The 17,997-nt window shown below is 49.5% G+C and overlaps 1 protein-coding gene across 3 annotated transcripts in view; it reads left to right on the plus strand.

Moving 5' to 3' along the window:
* The window catches only part of LOC8042239 (meiosis regulator and mRNA stability factor 1), a 262,432-nt gene that overhangs the window by 63,179 nt on the left and 181,256 nt on the right, over positions 1 to 17,997 (plus strand). The window lies entirely within an intron of this gene.

Consider the following 17,997-nt stretch of genomic DNA (forward strand, 5'->3'; position numbering starts at 1 on the left):
TCCCGGACGTGTACACCGACATCCTAAAATAACTTTTCATTTAACATCACATCTTCGAGGGACGAGAAGGAAGTTGAAACGAGAACTGGCGATGCCTCCCGACGATGATGGTGCCTCCCGTATGCCACGGACGAAGAAGTCGTTGGAACCAGCGTTACGGATGAAGAGTTTGGTTGCAAGTTTGGTTGCTGGTAGTTAGTCAGCTGTTGTTCTTGGGCTGATGATGTCTCCCGCAAAGGAGACGAAACATCTACTTATAAATTGTTGATGTTGTTATATAAGTTGGAGGTATTTCTTTTTTAAGTTTTCAGAAAGTTTACCGTATTTTCAGGCGTTGTGCAAGTTGAAGCTGAAAATTTCAAAAGTTTCTAATTTCACGGTGTCTGTATAATGGAGTTTTCTGATGGGTGGATGTCTGTTATCTCGAAGAAAAACAGACCAGAAAAGGGGAATGCAGATGGGATCCCAGAATGGAAGCGGTTTCTGGTCGGCCACTAAGTTGCCAGCGGCACTCAATGACATCCCGTCTCGACCAGATACAGGGCTTGCATTCCTTAAATTTATAATACCTTAGACCCACCAATACGGACAGAATTCTGGGTCATGCTCTTTCGAGCTCCCGACATGGCGCCGTTTGTGTGAGATAAACGCGGGACGTTGACGGCGCATAAACGAAGGATGTCCTAGGCTTCTGAAATTGGTGAGCAAGCTACCCGTGGTTGCACAGAAGTGCAAACAAAGCGAAAACGGTCCTTCGAGGGAAGACTCCAAGAAAGTGCGCCCCCAAATAAAGAGGAAAAAAAAAAAAGAGGAAAAGGCACCATTGGCGTACATTGTTGTTGGTCCACTGCCTCCCAAAGGCTTCAAAAGTAAAAAAAGAAAAGTAAGAAAGCAAGGGAGAGAGACATTTCGTTAGAGAGGAGAAAAGATAATCAGTCCAGCACACACCTGACGAAAGTAGAGAGCCTAGATGTAAGAGAGGGAGCAACTTAAACCATGGAAAGTGTTTGCGATTCAATGGTCAACGCCTCCCGCACCCTTTTTAAAGGGATTATGATATGACCTTTTTACTTTTGCCAAATAACTTTTACATTAAACCGTCAATGTTCACCAAACGCCCAACAGGCATCCGTCTTGGTTTCGGTTTATTAACTTCTACACAAAAAAATTTTGAAATATATACTTTGAGAACATTATAGCGCTTCATGACAGGGACGAGAGTAGGAACGAGACAACACAAAGCGCTAACTTCAACTGGTTTAATCCTCAGAAAAGCAAAAGAATGTGTGTGTGTAAAACGTTTAATGAAAAAGAGAGAAGTGGTCGCACTTGCGCGTGACTTCTTTCTCGGGACCTTCCCCTTAAAAAGCCCCCCTCCTAAATGTCCTGACTTAGGTTGCTCGACATCGTATAATCGAGCAGTGTCCGTAAGATTCGGACTCGTCTTTCAGAGTCGCCAAACGGTCTGATCCACTCCTCGTAGGAGGCAGGAGTGTCTTGGCCCAGCTGGGCCCAAGCATCGCTTCTGTGTGTGGCGAGGGCCTCACATTCCCAAATCAGGTGGTAAAGTTTTGGGAGTGTGCCGTCTCCTTTGCATAGTTGACATCTTTGGTCGGGGGGTTCGTAATCAGGGTTCAGCTTGCGTTTCTTGATGGTTTCGAATTTTTGAGTCATATATGGTGTTGTTGCGCCACCAGTGCGAATTCGTCGTAATATCACCATTTCCTTGCGTTTGAAGTGGTTCGGTGGAATGGGGTTTGGTTCGGGGTTCCAGGATTCTTTTAGTCGGTGCTTCCATTCTTTTTTGTGCATTCGCAGAGCTTCAACCGGGTCGTATGTCGTATCGGCAGTTTCACTGCTAGTCGATGAGGGGTCGGATTCTCTGTCGACACGCGAGGGGTGAGGACTGTTTAGCTCCCTCGCGGCCGCGTCATGCGCCGCCTTGTTGCCTTGGATGGCCGTGTGTCCCGGGATCCATCAGATGCAGACCTTTGTTTCGTGTACACGGAATAGGTGCAGAGCCGTGTGGAAAATGCGTTTGATGGTTCTGCACGTCGTGGCTCCGTGTCTTTTGCATTCTCGGATTACGTGCTGCGAGTCCGTAAATATGTATAGTTGATTTGCGTCGTGCTGTCTTTGCGTCACCTCTAGGTGTTTTAAGTGGCTCTCTATCGCGAAAAGCACTGCCTTGGCTTCGGCGAGTTCGGGAGAGTAAGGATCGGTTCCTCGTGGTTGGATTGTGGTTGAGATCGATGTCCCCATTGGGTTGTCTGTAGAATAGAAGATGGCGGCGGCTGTCGTAACAGTCTCTGGGCCGGCGATTTTCATCGCCGCGTCAGTGTACGTGACAGTGATGGACGGGTCCGCCAGTAACGTTTGAACTTCCACTGCGTGTTTTCGGGCGTAGTGTTCCCTTCGTTTAGCGTGTTTCTGCGCGTCCATGTTGCGCGGGATTGGCTGGGACTGTGTGAGGTCGATGAGGTCCCATGGGGGTGCGGGTGGTGGGATGTCCCCTGCATCATTTTTGCCCTCTGGGTTGAGAAGCTTGGCTATCTTTCTGCCGTGCTCTGTGTGTTTCAGTCGAGCGTTGTGTGTGGCGACTTGTTTCTCGAGGTCTAGTCTCCAATCGGTGAGCTGTACGCACTGCTTAGTTGCTTCCACGTTGGCAAATCTTGGCAGTCCAAGTATGGCTCTCCGTGCATCGTTGTATAACGAGTCAAGCTTTTTCTTGTGTCGGTTCGTGAGCTTGTAGAACCGAACACCGTACATTATCTTGGATACGAGGACTGACTGTACTAGAGTCTTGGCGGTTTTCTCTCCCGCACCACCCATTCTGTGGGATATGCGCCGGATAAGCTGCAAGCCTTGTTTCCACGTTCGTGTGATAGTGTTTAGCCAATTGTTTGCCACGTGCGTGCCGTTTCCGAAGTGCACACCAAGAAGCTTGACTTCTGCTTCCTTGTCGATTCGTTGTCCGTCAAACGCAAGGTCTAGGTCAATTCTCTGATAGTCGTTCCCGAAAATTGTGCATTTCGTTTTTTCTGGGGATGGCGCCAGTCCGACCTTTTTCAGGTAGTCGCAGATGGTGTCAAGTCCCTTCTGTATTGTTTGCTTTTGTTCCTTGGATCCTCCTGTGTTTGTCCATACGGTGATGTCGTCCGCATATATTGTTGCCTTCAGCTGTGGTATATCGTGTAATTTCCACAGCAGTGGGGCCATTACGATGTTAAATAGCGTTGGCGATAATACCGCTCCTTGCGGGACGCCTATACCGTTGGGTTTTGTCTGGCTTTCCTCGTCGTTTATGCCAGCCTTAATTGTGAATCGCCGGTTCTGCAAAAAAGATTTCACATAATTTAGTGCTTTGCCGCATATCCCTTGGTTCCTCATCGCGTCGATCACTGCCCCGTGTGGAACAGTGTCGAAAGCCTTTCGTACGTCCACCGTCACAAGGACTCGCATTTGTTTGCGGCGCGGATGGTAGTCGTTGACACCTTTGTGGATGAGCGCTAGACTGTCGTGTGTGCCCAGGATTTTTTCGGAAACCGGTTTGTGCTGGGTGAAAAATTCCTTTCGTCTCGGCAAGCCACTGAATGCGAGCTAGGACTACTCGTTTCATGAGCTTGCCCATTATAGACGTAAGTGATATAGGTCTTACGTTCTTCGGGTCTGTCGGTGGCTTACCCGCTTTCGGGATCGGTGAGACACAAGAGATTTTCCATTCGTCCGGGATTTTACTCGTTACCCAGATATCGTTAAACCATTGCAGCATCGCCTCCTTTGCTTCTTGTGGGGAGTTTCTTAGCATGCTCGTAGTGACGCCGTCCTGCCCCGGAGCGCTCTTGGCATTGCTTTGGGTGATGGCGGCGTCTAGCTCCCAGATTGTCGGGGGCATATCTTCGTCTGCCGGACCGTCCGATGGACACGGTGAGTAAATAGTCTGGTTGGGTGGGTTCGAAGGCTGCGGGAAGAATACTGAACCCAGTTCTTCTAAGATTTCCTTCATGCTCTTATCGGCCAGTAAGGCAAGGACGGGAACCGTGTGCCCCTGTTTTCTCTTGCCAAACATGGCGTTGAAGGTATTCCATACTTTGTTGAGCTGCGTGCTCTTGTCAAATGATTCGCAGTGCTCTAACCAGCGTTCTACGTTGATATCCCGGGCGTGCTTGCTTGCTTGCTCTGTAACATTGTTTACTTCAATGAGCGTGCTACGTTGTTTGTCTTTTCGGTATTTGGTTAGAAGTGTGGTTCTTTGTTCCCATAGCGAGAGAGGGTGGGTATCTGGGGTTGGGGTGTCCCCGTTCACCTGTCGTTTCTCTGTGGCTGCTTCTGTTGCCTTCGTCAAGAGTTTCGATAGGTCCTGGTACTCCACTTGGTTGATGCTTTCCCTCACGTAGCGTCTAAAGTTGTCCCATATCACTGTACGGGTTGTGCGCTTGGTTCTTTTGTGGGAGTCAAGGGTTAGTGTCATCTCTATTGGGAAGTGGTCGCTACCCCAGGCATCTTCTCGGACGATCCATTCGAGTCGGTCGATCGTGTCTGGTGAGGCCCATGCCAGGTCAAGTACTGTGTCCTGTTGTCTGGCGCTGATTCCGTACCGTGTCGGAATTTTCATGTCGTTGACGAGTGTCATGTGCGCTTGCTCTTGCGCGTCGTATAGCTCGGTACCCCTCGTCGAGGTCTTGTTTGAGCCCCATGCCGCGTGCATCGCGTTAAAATCTCCGCAGAAGAGCGTGTAGTCTTCCGGGTATTTCTTTCTGAGGTCCCTTATCCAGTTAAAGTCATTCGAACTACGGGGTCCAGTTGCGGGTCTGTAGTATGCCGAGACGATCTTTTATTGTCACTGCCTCCGAGATCGATGCGGACTGCGACCACTTCGTGAGTCGCGCTGCACCACTGTTTAGTGTCAATCTGCACATGTGGAATTTTTCTCTGGACGTAGACACCAGCCTGCGCTTCTACTTGTGTTTGCTCTCCGCCAGGGTTGTCATCCTTGCGGTTTCTTCTCTTCTTGTGTTCGATGGTCGGTGTGAAATGCTTGACAAATCCGCGTAGGTCGATCGTGTCGGTACGTGTCTCCTGCAGTAAAAGCACGTCGTGTGGCTCTAGCTCGGCGAAACGGATTGTGAGTTCGTCGCGCCTACTTCGAAGCCCCCGACAGTTCCACTGCAGGATCCGTATTCTCCGCTCATTGGATGAGCCTTCCATCGTGGCTGTCCGAAGGGGTCGGTGGTGCGGGCGATGCTCCGTAGATGCTCGCGTTAATCAGCTCTCGCATTTGTTCACTGAGTTGCCTGTGAAGCTGTGGTATTTGCTCTTGAACAATTTGTTGCATGCTTTGTTGGATTAGCATGATTTGTTGCTGCAAGATTTCCATGGTAATGCCCTGTGTTGAAGCAGGTTCGGTTGTCATTGCTGCAATGGGATGGGTCGGCTTTGTTGTAACAATTGATTCTCTCTCGTTTTGTTCGTGTCTGCCATGATTGGATGGGGTCGGTGAGGGCCGCCTTTGTTGCTGGCGTCGTAGCTGGTAGTGCTCCTTCTGTACGGTTGCGACCCTTTCGTTGTGTGCCTTTATGCGTTGGCGCAAGTCGGCCTCTCTTGCGTGTCTAATCCGATCGTCTTCTTCGTGTTGTTTTCTACGTGCCTGAATCTTGGCTTCAAGCCTTTTCAGGTCGTCCTCGTCTTGTTTGAGCCTTTCCCTTGCTTGCTTGCTTGCCTCGGCAATGGAGCGAAGTTCATCGCACCACGCTTTTGCTTCAGCATCGCGGTCCGGGAAGTAGCCAGTCTCCAGTCGCTCCATTATAACGTGTGCGTATGTGGGCTTCCGCACCTGCTTTTGGGACTTGCGACTGGAGTCACGTCTTTGGTTCTCCTGTCGTCGTATCGATCTGGATCTCGATCGACTTTTTGACGGTTTGGAGTGTTGGCTGTTGCCTCCTTTTAGGCGGCTGGGAGTCCTGCTGTGGCTTCTGCTTCTGCTTCGCTTGTCTTTTTCTTCAGAGAGGAGGTCATAGCGGTTTTTGGTCTCGAGGAGTACGGGAAATTCGTCTACCTTAACGCGGAATGGTGAGTGGTTTCGGAGAGCGTCTCTTTGTGTGGAGTGTCTCCTTCGGCTTCGTGAACGATTTCCACGTAGTTTTCGTTCATTTTGCCATTGTTTAGGGCGGTTTCTACGTCTTAGGTTGTCGGCTCTTTTCTGTAGTTGCTGGTCTACTTCTAATTTCGCCGGGCAGCGTGGATTGGTTGCCAAGTGTCTGTTTGATCGGCAATTAACGCACATGATACGTGTACACACGTGCTCGTCTTCAAGAATGTATCCGCAATCGTTGCATCGTTCCGGATGAGTGCAGATGTTCTGTTTATGTCCCAGTCGGTGGCACCGTCGACATACCATGGTTGTTGGTCGATATGGTACGACGGGCATGACTCGTCCGTTATATACGAGGTGCCTGGGAGGACGTGTACCCTGGAAGGTGATGAGGATAGCTCCATTTTTTCCCAATCGCCTAGCATCTAAGATCTCGTGGGTCCTGCATTCCAGGGTTTGCAGCAAGGTTGATTCGGATTCCTCCTGGTCGATACCTCGTAAAACTCCTCGCGTGGTGCCTTCGTATGGAGGGCTGTGGGATACTACCTCAACGAATTCTGGATTTCCTCCTGTCTTCAGGCCCCTTGTCCCTAGGAGTCGTCTTGCGTGTTCCTCTTTCCATACCGTGACAGCCACCGTATTTGTTTTGGCGTTTAGTCTGTAGTGAAAGTGATCCGTCGTCTTAGCATGTGTTTCCGCGCCACAGATTCCGAGCAACTGTTCTCGAATGGCTTTGCTGCGCAGGGTCGTGATGTCGAATCTAGTCCTCGGGCAGAAAATCACGTTGTATCTCGGTCGTGTGTCCACTTGCAGCGGAGGCTTAATGTTCCGCTTTCGTTTCTGGACTTTGGTCCACACGCCTTCGTTGGAACTGATTTCGGCGTTGTACCCCGATGTTCTTTCGAGGTCCTGCTCCATAGCGGTGGACGTCGTGTAGACAGAGGACGCATCGTCGTCATCGTCGGTTTCGGTTATGCGTCCCTCTGGACGTTTGGGTTTTTTTGAGTTCAGAGTTTTCCGCTGCGTTGCGTGCGGTGGTTCTCTTTTGTCTTGGGACCTGCGCAGGTCGCGGGGTGGCCGTTGGGGTTAGTTGTATTTGGGTGCAGTTGGCGGCGGTCGCTTGGCCGAGGTTTGCACCAGGCGTCGTGTTGGTTGTCATAGCGCTGCTGTGCGCGTCATTTCTTTTGGTAGCGCAGTTTGCCGTATTAGGGAGCGCCGCAGCGGCTAGGTATGCCGGGTTCGTGGGTGCCTTACGGAGGTCGCTGACTTCTCCTGGCATGGTAATGGTGAACTAAGCCGAGTAGGCTTAGCTTCTCACAGTGTGCATCGAGTCTAATCCGCTCTATATCGCAAAAAGGAATTCACTTGTCGAAATGAAATTTGCATGTGCGAGGTCACTGGACCTTCCGATTAAGATGGCGATTGTCCGCTGAATCCGGCGGATTTCGGAAGTCGCAAAAAATTAAAATATTTACCGGCAGCGGAGAATTCTGGGTCCCTCGGCCAGGTCACTTCGTCGTCTTTTTCCAGCGAGGGAATAAATACTCTGCATCATTGCGCCATTCAACCAATCCCATGCCACGCGAATGCTCGCAAGAGCGGTGTCTCTTTGTTGCCCAAATCGATCGACGCCACGCTGACAGATTGATTCGCGTAGTTCTTTTATCAGGTCTGCCTCTATAATTTCCATTACTGTCTTATCTCTATGTTTTCTAATAACAGTGTGCAAATTAAATTCAGGTTTGCACCCACAGTCATGGCAGTGCACTGAAAAATGGCCGTCGCGCTGTCCGCTCACTTTTGTAGCCTTAGCTACACTGGCTGAGGTTGAGCAGTTTTGCATAATGAGCACGGCTCATTATGAGAGCCACGCGAAGCCGCCGCCGCCTCGCTGGTCTGCGCATTCCGGACGAGTGACGTCATAGCCGCCACATGCCCAGCCGTGCGCCTCCGTTGCGCAGTAGCCAAATCTGACACCGCACCGGAGCCGCTTGATAGCACCTCTCATTTTGTGCGCATAAGCTTACGCTAAGTATATCCTGGCATAGCCGAGCTAAGCCTCCACAATTTTTTGGTTGTGTTCGCGCAATCTATCATTTAGACATCTTCCCGTCTGCCCCACATTCTTTCTACCGCACGTCAGCGGGATCTGATAGACAACTCCTTCTGCGCATTCTACAAACGGGCTGCGATGCTTTTTCATACTGCCAACTGGTGGTTTGCGGTAAGGATCCGTCAGTTTGCACAATTTGCACAACTCACAAAGTTCCAAGTTTTCGCATGTGTTACACAGTTATCGCATCTACCTACGGTTCCTAACCCCTCATGTTCATCTGTGCCGCTAAGCACAATTGAAAGTGCTCCCGTGCTTGTCTAAGGCACAAGTTGAAGTGCAATGAAAACTGACCTGAGCTGCTCCTAGCCTGCTCCACAATGTAGTTTTAGCTGCTCCCAACCTGCTCCAAAACAGCTTTTTCAGCTGCTCCTGTGGCTGCTCCCAAGCACATTTCATGAGTTCCACCCCTGACTAATCATTTTTCTCGAGTGATGAAAACGCGTCCAAATCTGAGTTGTACGCACCAGTAATATCCTCAGCTTGAGCACACGCATGGAATGCTCAAAATAAGAAATCCGGGCGATGTTCGACGGCACGAGCGTATCTGCTCTCTAGAGGGTGCCGCCACAACATTGCTGCACGAGTAGATGGATCTTCCCTTCAAGGACGGGTTATCATCGCAACACATGACAAACATTCAGTCAAGGATAGCGCTCTGCGCGGAACGATGAGCTTCCACCACGCCGATCACTTCGACGATCACCACCGACGCCATATTTTTTTAGCAGAGCAGGAACCGCAACCGGTGCAGGTCCAGTCTTATCTTTCTCTTGCTTGGTTTACCACACGACAGACGGCGCATAGCTCCGAGAATTATAAAATTTGGCAATTTCCGTCAGATAGCTAATTATTCAACAAAATGTGGATCAGAATATTCTTCAACAAAACTTAAGAAACATTCGCCGGTTATTTATTGTTTATGATTGCAGTGCTGGCGAGGTAGGCTCTTATTAAATAGGTGACGTGGATTTGGCTGACGTGCCGTGGCACTGCGGATGCGTCGCAGTGAAAAGCCAGAGATTTTTCGAAAGATAGGTGTAAAAGAGTCCGCATTTCTTTTGAAAGTTTATAGGGAAAAGCATTTTCTATTTTTCGTGTTTTGGTTTTCTTTTCACACCTTTTACGATGTGCGGTGGATGAAATCCGATTTCAAATCGTTCCATGGTCCCTTTAATAGCCAGTGCAGATGCGCTGCATCCTCGGATGAAGAGGCGCTTGAAGATCGTCTTGCAGCTCATCTTACAAACACGGCCCATAAACCACGTCGTGCCCTCGCTTTGCCGCCACCGCCGTGCAGCGTGTGTTTGAATCAAGTCCTCGCCATACCTCGGCGAAGTCACTCACGAACTCGCTAACTCACACTCACTCATGCTCACCGCGTCATGGTGAAGGGCTGTGAATGACTTCGTGAACTCGGACCAAGTCGTGATGTGAAGGGGATGTGACTTCGTGAATGCGGAAGGAGTCGTGATGTGAACAGGCGTGACTCCGTGAACTCGGAAGAAGCCGTGATGTGAAGTGGATGTGACTTCGTGAACGCGGAACGAGTCGTGATGCGAAGGGGAGTGACTTCATGAACTCGGAAGGAGCCGCGATGTGACGGGGAGTGACCTCGTGAACTCTGACGCACCCGTGATGCAGTGGTGAAGGACTTCGTGACTCTGGTGTATGCGTGATGTGATGGTGAATGAATTCGTGAACTGAATTTGTGATGTGATGGGGACTGAGTTCGTGAACTAGGAGTCAGGACTCAGGAGATGTTCATATGGATTTGCTTGCGTGTGCATACTCTTGGCGACTGATAGCCGACTTGACATTTGGTAGTGTCTGCAGCATGTTGGTGCCCTTACACGCACAAACATGCTGTGGCGGTTAGCATAGAGTGTAGACGGAGCAGAAACTTGGAAGGAACTTCTGTTAGAGGCCAGAACGAGATTCGTAGGGGTGGTCTGGTAACGTTTGGGGGAAGCAACTGCAGGGGCGTTTGCTTTGGAGGACTTTGAGAGAGGATGTGACATTTTGCGTGTGCGACTGCGCGGCTTAAGCGCGAAATCGGAAATGGGGAGGGGACTGTGTATTACAGATGAAGCGGCACCAGCGCTTCCCAGATGGGGATTGGGGGCGAGGGGGGGGGGGGGGGAGGATGTTTGGACCGGCACAGACTCAGCGGCGACTCCAACGAGTTTGGCGGGCCTCCGCTCTTCTGCCCCGATACTGCGGACGTGCGTACCTGCGTCGCGTAGTACACGTGCAGCTTAGCGAACGTTAGGGGGGCTTTGTCTGTGCGCGGCAGACGTTTGAGCCTCCTGCATGGCCGTGGGGTTCCGTTTACGCGGTGTGGCTTGGCGGCTCCTCCTTTCGGTGTGTGTGTCTGTGTGTGTCATTGTGTGTGGGGGGCCGGGGAAGGTGTCGTTTTGCCACTGTGCTATTCTGCCACGGGAGGGTTTCTCTTCGCGTTGATTGCATCTGCGTGCGTCCGTGCGCCCATGTTTTTGTCTTTTGTGAGCGCGTGCGTGCTCGCACCCCTCAAGGAAACACAAATAAAACCGTCTTCCCGGAGCTTTTACGCGAGTACTGGTGTGACCCTAACTGGACTATACAATGTTTGTTTTCTCGCTCTCGCTTAATAATGCTTACAGATATTCTGATGCTGGTAATATGCGGCATACGCTCGTTTTTATCCATCCACACGAAAAAGCGTGCTCCGGATTTGATCTGTTTCGGCCGCTTCCGGATTTTTTCAAACGCTATTTAGCATCTAAGATCTCGGGAAGGCTTGACTCTATTCTAGAAAAATCACGGAAGTTTACGGGCTTTATCCATATGCCAGAGAATTATGATAATTTTAAAAATGTGAGGAAGCAGCCGATTGGCATCACGGTTTGTCGCCCACGTTTCCTAACAAGCGCGCGGACCTGTCCGTTGCAATAACAGGCGGAGAGAATTTTACGTGCTCTCAGGCGTTTAGGTGGGGGGCTTCGCTTGCTGTTGCTGATAATAGGTTTCATCACAGTCGTGCATATGCCCGAGTTCTTGAATTCTAGGAATACGAACAGAGTTGTTCGATCTCCGTTGAACGTGAATATTGACTAAAGAGGTTTTTGTTTCTGTTTATTTGAGCAAAAGTCAGCTACTGGCACGATACTTGTCTGTAAAAGCCGGACCCCATCAAAAAATATGCGACGAACACGTGGCGAAACTCGATCCACTAAGCAGCCTAGCCTTACTCCGTGAACAGCGCTTCGAACGCGAAGGCGGAGTACGAGTGTTCAAAGATTCTTGATAAAATGACATAAATCTTTTCCAAGGGGGGAGGTAGATAGTCCGTCCCCATTTCTGAATTTATCTATTTTTTATGCTAGCTAGTTTTGCATACGAACCATATCGGCCACATTTTGCTGGAGTGCTTTTCATTTGAAATCGAGACCACTCTTCTTACATAAGCGCTTGGACATTCGTCTCCTCGTTATTTTCCTGAGCAAGTGACTCATTCAAAGGTCTGCTGAGTTTTTTCAACAGCGTCGGAGCGATACGAATGGCTCTCACTTCGATCGGAAGTGAGAGCCCATCACACAGGACCACAAGCAAACCGCGATTGCGTTGTCATCACCGTCATCCTTCTGTTGCAAGCAGGCTACCAATGAAAAACAAGGTGCGCGGTCGTGGTCGAAGTCAAATTCGAAGTAAGTGTTTATACGACGTGCAAGTAGGATACCAACACGTGTCTTCCGCGCTTGCGAACGTTATCGTGACCCATTGAAAAGAAGTAAATACGAAGAATATCACAACAATCAGCGGGAAACATAAAGGGCGCGCACAGAACGCGCGAAGACGAGACAGAAAAGCGCGCGCCGTCATTGGTCAAAACGAGGTGTAAATAGCGGTACATCAGAGCGTCTGAGGGGTAAACAAACACACGAGGTGCGCAAAGAGCTGAATAAGCCTGTTATTTTTTAAACATGGAAAACTATTGAACCGGGCTTGCCGCGTTCCTTTAAACTTTTTTCATGCAAGTCGCTGTGCTGTTCTGGGGCACGTATCGTCGGTTCGCTCAAAGAGCTTTTACTTTCCCACGCTCTTTAGAGCCTGGCGTTGCACCTTTTGGTCAGATGAGCCGGCGATGTCCAGTTTTTCTGACAGGCTGTGTACCCCGTCTAGAAGTGTGGACGAGCTGTTTACCCGTCCTCGCATCTTGCATTTCCCACCAGACCTTGTTTCAAAATGACCCTTCTTTTGAAACAAATACAAAATTAAGAACCTGCCTCTATTCATCTCAAAGACTATGTTTGATGTTCGCTGAAGGCGTCCTCACTGGCTCTGTCTGCTTGAAGAAATCACCGGTTATCAAGGGGAGCTGAGGGAGCGAATACGACCTCAGTTTCCCTTCCTTTCGAGGTTAGTTAGCTTGCTTCTCCTTGCTAACGTCGTCTTTAATTTCACTAGAAAAACGATAAACGGTAGGGAGTTCTTGTAGACGGTTTTTGTGCTCGGTAACGATACCCAATAACGATACTATGCATGCACAAAAACGACAGAGGAGTATCGGGTATCCTTACAGGAATTATTGGAACAACACACAAAACTCCCTAGTTTCTTAGACGTGTAAAGGAAGTATAAGCACTTACTTAATTCGTCCCCAACACGCTCGTTTGTGATTAGTGTTTTTGTGTTTCAAGCTTGGGGTAAGCTTTTGTGTTTCAAGCTTGAGGCAACCTGTAGGTACAAAGTTTGACCTTGCCAAGTGTAGGGAAAAGTTTGCTGTTCGGGTTTTTCCTTACGTCCTTTGTCGACTCATTGTGACCTGTTCTTTTTTGTTACGGGTTACGTGTGGAGTCTGTCGGTTTTGGTTTTAAGGAGTCTTTTGGTTTTTGTATTGAGGAGCATCTCTGTTACGCCCGACGCGCCACCACCGCGCCGTGACGTAACAGAGATGAGTTCATGTATAGGCGAATATGTCGCCGAAATTATGTTCTGGCTATACACGAACCAACGAACTCATCTCTGTTACGTCACGGCGCGATGGTCGCGCGTCGGGCGCACTTCCGGTCTGGGGCTGAAGGCGGATGTCCCTATGTGAGACGTGTATTCTAGGGTTGTATTAAAAAAAAACCTGACAAAAACTTGCCTTCTCGTCAAAACGCCGCTACTGGGGCTGCACCAAAAGAGTCGAGAAAGGTTGGAAGATCAGTTTTCATGTGCTCGGTTCGTCCGAGAACGTGGATATGTGCCGTGAAAATGGAAAACCAGTCACCGTCGGACCACGATTGCTTGGGCGGGAAGCAGTTTGGGTTAAATTCACGGATACTTGTTGTCATCAGATTTATTTGTTTTGTTCCGTCGTGAAAGCGGGAATACCGCCAAGTTGTTGGGACCGCCTGCATGCGGACGTTCAGTGCGTCTTCAAGATCGAACGGCCGCCTGATCGCTCGAACTGTCGTCTGCTCTTTCAAACTCTTCTGCTCGTCGTCTGCTCTTTTAGACGACACCGGCCCGTGGACCAAATGTTGGCTCGGCACTTGCGATAAGAAGTGAGTGCAGGCCTCAAAATACCTAAGTTTGAAAATTGGTAAGCAGGCTCGATGTAAACAGTGGATACAAGGAGATGGTGATCGTTGTTACCAGTGACCATCAGCGACTTGTTATGCCTCATTCACTTGGTCCGATTCTGCTTGCGATTTTCAGTATCGATGTTGAACATCTCAGCTACGGTTCACGCTGTTGTAACCCGAGCGACGTCATGACTGAAAATTGCGACCGAAATTTCATCGTGCGAATCAGGCTTTAGCGTACCCTCTGCGGCGTCCACGCGGAATGAATCGCCGCATGTCACATTATTCACGCGAAGTTTTGTGGTATAGCGAGCCTCAGTAATTTCGCTGAGGCTGCTCAAGTAGTCAGGCATTGCCCAGGAAGACGTAGAATCAACAATTCCAACGCAGAAACCTGCGTTGGACTCACACCACAGCCGACAACAACGCAATTCAATGGTTTGTTTATCGGCGACGCGGCGAGCTTCTTGCCCACACCCCATCGCGCATGCGCGGCGCCGGTGGCGTCGGCTAGGAGCGCTCCAGTTTGTTTGTAAACACGAGTTGGTGTATAAAATATAGTGGAAAAATGATGTGAAATGAGGTGCCACTGAGCACCACGTTTTACATGCTCACGTCACGTCATGTGAGTATAACGTTAGGAAAATGATTTTTAAAGGGGCGATGCAACGATTTTTGTATTTTGCGCAAATACCGCTTAGGACGGATCCCTGACGTTAATGACCTGTAAATTACCCGTTCGTTTTTCACCACACGCAATCGAAGTGGTAGAAAAAAATAAAGAAAAACGAGCAAAGTTCACCCCTCAACTCGCAGCCAGAACAAGCGGTCACGTGATCTGGAGCCGATTATATGCCGCCTGTATTGATCATAGCCATGCGCTGGGGTTGGCAAGGCACAGGACACGCGCTGCGTTCCAGACATTGTTATGGTTCGGCTGTTTTCGTCATTGCAGCGCTTGGACACCGGACATACCCGAATGCTTCTCGAGCTATCGATTATCACGAGCCCAAATCGAGTGTCCACGCCATGCTCGGGTCCAATCTATGAGCCGCATTCACATATCGTCACTGGGCGGTACTGCTACCGCCCAGCTACGTTACCAGGTTTTGCGAAGGAGAGATTGAATGAAAACGCTCGGTTTTGTCCTCGAAATTACAGTGCAACAAAGGAGTTTCTTGGCCAGTGGTGTTGCGTGTGAGTATCCTTGAGAACCACTAGTGCCAGTAAGCTCGTGTAAAGTGAAAAACATTCCAATTGAATATTGTTGCACCGCCCCTTTAAGTCTAGATACTTTAGACCTTGTCATTCGCAGTTTTCTCCGTTGGTAGCAGCCGCCTGCATTACTGGTGTTCTCGCGGAAAGTGGCCCACTAGCTCCCAATCAATTGCACAGCGCGTGCCATCCTGACTGAAAGCAATGTCAAGGGGTGAAACTAGAAGACCCTGTCCTCTAATAAAACGCTTCGTAGAGATTCCCGCTTCAAGAACTTGCGTCCCATCAAGTTTCCGAGTCTATTATATTCGCGAACACCGCCCCGTCGGACTTTAGCAAATGATTGACTCTTTGTCCAACAGTTGTTTAGTCGAACTGTGGTAAAGTTTGAAGGTAGGCCAGTTGGTGCGGACACGTGTGACGTCACTGCTCCTCGCGCATACGCAGCACGGCTCGCCAGAAGCCACGCGAAACTGCTCAACCTCGGCCAGTGTAGCCTACGCTACAAAATAAACTCCGAAAAACACGCTCCGATTCTATTCAAACATGAACTCCGAAAACACAGTACGCTACCTATAATACGAGTCTATGCGCAGCCAAACCCCGGCGTAAAACAACGAGCGCGAGGCGCGCGTGAGTCGCGCGCCTCGCCTAGGTTCAAAGCTGAGAAAAGTGGAGTCGAGCGCCATCATTAGTTATCTCGACTGCATTTTGCTCAAAGTAGGTTGAGCGACACGAACACGCTCGGAAGTAAACATATTGCTTTGAGGTGAATGATCCAATGAGTGGTTTAATTAATGATGAGGTGTACTCTGACCAACGGGTTCGAATAAAACTCAGATTTCATTGGTTCGGCCAGCTGCAAACCTCTTAAAGAGGCGACCTCTTTAAGAGGTTTTTCAGGCGAGGCACTTACTTTTTTTATTTATTTGTTTAACTGACATACCCTCAGGGCCATCAGCATTACAGAGGCGAGCGGGAGTTAGAAGAGAACAGAACAAAGCTGTACACTTTGGAGCTCAGTCTGAGCTGTATAGGTTATTTACGGCAATTTTTAAACATATAGTAAGTGGCAATTGTGGCAACAGATGTGGGAAGGTAGTTCCAGTCCACTGAAATTTTTGGGAATGGATGACTCTTGTTTTGGAATGTCTACTTTATATATATATGTGATGAAATCCGTGACAAAATATTAGACGGGTGATTCAGCGGTCGGCTGTGAAGTACTGCGTTATTATGGTATCTCATGAAAGTGACATCAACGCGCTATTTTACGACGTAAAGTGAGGTAGGCAACGATGGGCTGGTTGGCATGGATCATAATTATTAAGATAAAATACACAGAACAATTTTGTACTGATCGAACGACGGTTTAGCGAGCGAAACCTGGCCCACGAAGTTTCATCGCATGCCACTTTAACGAATGGCGGCGTTCATTTGACCGAATAGATAAAATAAAGGCCGCCGCTGTCCTGTTTTCGAGCTTGCCGAACCTTTGGCGATGGACGCTCGAACTTGAGTTCATATTCTGAACAGACCGCCTGGCGCGGTCTGTTTGGATGCCCAGTTTGCCGCCCCTACAAATGCCTAAACGTCGACTCGCGTATGTGATCTCTATTCGCTAAACTCTAATGCACTAAAACGTCTTCGTTCATATAATATGGACTCGTATTAATGTTTGTAAGATGTTTCACAAAAATCGTGAACGCAGGTTCGTGTCTGTCTCTCCTTTTTGCCCCCTCGGCGAGCGGTCGTTGGCAAAAATATAAGCGCCTTCTCTTTTTTTCGTAGAAAAAACCGTGCGCAACAAAAAGTAAAAAAAAAAAAAAAAAAAAGGACAGGCCAGAAGGTTTTGAGGTGGGGTCCCCTCCGCAATCACAACGCCGACAACCAGGCGAAGTCTAGGGAGCCTTCATGTGCGCTTTGCTAGAGTGATGCCACCCTTTGTAATACCGCTCGCCCACAAACCAGCAGCCATTTTGGTTCTGGGCATCCGTGGGGCTAATAACTCTCCCGGAAACAAGCACCTTATCTCACAAGTTCGGAGCAGGGAAGTCAAGAAGCCGCTCGCTCTCCACAGCATGCGCGCTCGATGAAGAAAGCGCGAAACAAAACGAAAATAAAAGAAATGGGACAACAAAACAAAAACCAGAGGGAACAAGCTAAAGAAAGAAAATGACAAGTGCAGGGTGCGTCGCCAGGCCCAGCCCAATACCCCCCCCCCCCCCCCCCCACACACACACACACACACACACACACACACACACACACACACTGACACACACATCTGGAGCCGTCAGCGCCGCTGCGAAAGAACTTCGAGGATGGCTGAGAGCCGGAGGCAGTGGCAGTGGCCGCGGCTGCAGGGGCCGACGCCGCTTTCCGTGACCTCGGTGACTCGGTGAATGGCTGTGACTCGGTGAATGACTGTGACTCGGTGAAGGGCCGTGAAGTCGAACCGGTCGAACGACTTCATGAACGGGATCAGTTCACGGACGTGAGGGGAACGACTTGCTGAACTCGATGAGCTCGTGATGGGACGGTGAGCGACTTCGTGAATTCAGAGTTGGCGGTGATGGGATGGGGAGTGCTTCATGAACTCTGTCGGATTCGTGATGTGACGGTGAGCGACTTCGTGAATTTAGAGCTGGCGGTGATGGGATGGCGAATGCTTCATGAACTCTATAGGATTCGTGATGTGACGGTGAAGTACTTCGTGAACTTGACGGATTCGTGAAGTGACGGTGAATGACTTTGTGAGTTCAGAGATTGAGGTGACGTGATGGGGATGAGTTTGTTGTCCGGTTGAACTCCGTGATGTGAATGGCCGTGACTTTTGGACGTCGGTGTACTTTGTGATGTGAAGGGCCGTGAATATTAGACATCGGTGTACTCTGTGATGTGAATGGCTGTGACGTTTGGACGTCGGTGTACTTTGTGATGTGAAAGGCCGTGACTTTTAGACGTCGGTGTACTCTGTGATGTGAAAGGCTGTGACTTTTGGACGTCGATGTACTTTGTGATGT

This window comes from Ixodes scapularis, unplaced genomic scaffold (genome assembly GCF_016920785.2).
Source record: "Ixodes scapularis isolate PalLabHiFi unplaced genomic scaffold, ASM1692078v2 PGA_scaffold6__148_contigs__length_123643588, whole genome shotgun sequence".
In the NCBI taxonomy this organism is placed as follows: Eukaryota; Metazoa; Arthropoda; class Arachnida; order Ixodida; family Ixodidae; genus Ixodes; species Ixodes scapularis.